The 2078-nt window shown below is 61.1% G+C and overlaps 1 non-coding gene across 1 annotated transcript; it reads left to right on the top strand.

Moving 5' to 3' along the window:
* The first annotated feature begins 1959 nt into the window (after nt 1–1959).
* On the top strand, nt 1960–2078 carry LOC131871402 (5S ribosomal RNA). The gene has a single exon (XR_009369622.1). It is a non-coding gene; the product is annotated as a 5S ribosomal RNA (ribosomal RNA).

The raw sequence follows: 2078 nt of genomic DNA on the forward strand, positions 1-2078 counted from the left end.
AGGGTGGGCTGCAATGTGGGTGCCAAGGTGGGTAACATGCTCGGTTGGTTCTAAATTGGGTGTCAGGGTGGGTGTGCACCCACCTTGCCCGAGGTGGGTGCCAAGGTGCCAGTGTGGGTGGGTGCTAAGGTGGATGCCAAGGTGGGTGAGAAGGTGGGTGATAGGTTGAGTGGTAGGATGGGTGGGTGCCAAGATGGGTCACAGGGTGGGTGCAAGGGTGGGTAGGTGCTAGGGTTGGTGTCAGGGTGGGTGGGTGCTAGGTTGGGTTCCAAGGTGGGTGCGAGGGTGAGTGTCAAGGTGGGTCACAGGTTAGGTGCTAGGATGGGTGAGTGCTAGGGTGCAAAGGTGCCAGGGTGGGTGCTAGGATGGGTCGATGCTAGGGTGAGTGGCAAGGTGGGTCCACAAGTGTCAAGGTGGGTGCCGAGGTGGGTGCCAACTTGGGTTCCAAGGTGGGTGCCAAGTGGGCGACTGCTATGGTGGATGCCAAGGTGGGTCACGGGGTGGGTGCCAAGTTGCTAGGTTGTGTTCCAAGGTGGGTGCCAACGTGGCTGCTAGGGTGCGTGGGTTAAAGGGTGTGTCACAACGTGGGTGCCAGGATGGGTGCGCACCCACACTGGCCAAGACGGGTGCAAGGTTGGGTTCCAAGCCCGGTCACAGGCTGGGTGCTAGGATGGGTGGGTGCCAAGGTGGGCACCAGGGTGGGTGCACCCACCCTGGCCAAGGTGGGTCACGGGGTGGGTCCTAGGGTGGGTAACAGGGTGGGTACTAAGGTGCGTGCCAAGGTGGGTCATGGGGTGGGTGCCAAGGTGGGCACCAGGGTGGGTGTGCACCAACCCTAGCCAGGGTAGGTCACGGGGTGGTTGTCGGGGTGGGCGTCAAGGAGCCAAGGTGGGTGGCAAGTAGCCAAGTTGCGTGCCAAGGTGGGTGTCGGGGTGGGTGCCAAGGATCCAAGGTGGGTGCCAAGGAACCAAGGTGGGTGTCTGGGTGGGTGCCGAGGTGGGAGCCAGGGTGGGTCCCAAGGTGAGTGCAAAGGTGGGTGCCAGGGTCAAGGTGAGTGCCAATGTGGGTTCCAAGGTGCCAGGGTCAGGGTGAGTGCCAATGTGGGTTCAAAGGTGCTAAGTTGGGTGCGAGGTTGGGTGCGAGGGTGGGTGGGTGCCAAGGTGTGCTAGGTGGAAGCCCGGGTGGGTCGGCATCCCATGGGTGTCGAGTTGGGTGCCTGATGGGTGCTTCTTGTCAAGTTTTAGTCGTCGGGACTCATTTCGAGCCTTAGAGGTCGTTTCTTGTCCGGTTGCCCTGTCTTCGACCTGGGAACCCAATTTTGGTCCTCGGGTCCCATTTTTTTTTGTCTCGCATCCCACTTTTGGCCTGTGGCCTTTTCGGGGTCGATTCTCGTTTTGGGCATCAGAGCATGTTTCTTCTCCTAAAACCCAATATTTGTTTATTAAGTCTCGGAACACATTTTTGTTCTCGTGGACCCATCATGGGTCTTGGAACGCATTTGTGGTCCTTGGGTCCCATTTTGCATCCCGAAACTTGTGTTTTGGTGCTTGATCCCTATTTTGGGTGCCCACCTTGCACCAAGTGCGCACCCGGGGCAAACCGAGCGCCTTGGTGCACCGGGGCAAGATCGAGCGTGCACCCGAGGCGCCCCGAACATGCACCAAGGTGCACTCGGCCCACATGTGAGCGCAGGTCGTTGCGCCCGAGGTGGTGTGTGGGCACCGCGTTGCAGACGGGACACTGCACGCACACGACGCCCCGTCCAGGTGCACGCACGTAGGCCGGGCCGGGTGCACACCCGACGCCCTAGCAAGGTGCGCGCACCCGGGCAGGGCTCACACTTGGCGAACGGGGCGCACTTCGCGAGGGAGGGTGTGCACCTCGACGGGGGTGGGTGGCCGGGGTGGATTCGCACGTGGGTCGCGGTTTGCTAAGTACACACTGCGACAAGCTCATAACGGGTGCGATCATACCAGCGTTAGTGCACCGGATCCCATCAGAACTCCGCAGTTAAGCGCGCTTGGGCCGGAGTAGTACTGGGATGGGTGACCTCCCGGGAAGTCCCGGTGTTGCACCCT

The sequence above is a fragment of the Cryptomeria japonica genome, unplaced genomic scaffold, assembly GCF_030272615.1.
Source record: "Cryptomeria japonica unplaced genomic scaffold, Sugi_1.0 HiC_scaffold_407, whole genome shotgun sequence".
Classification (NCBI taxonomy): domain Eukaryota; kingdom Viridiplantae; phylum Streptophyta; class Pinopsida; order Cupressales; family Cupressaceae; genus Cryptomeria; species Cryptomeria japonica.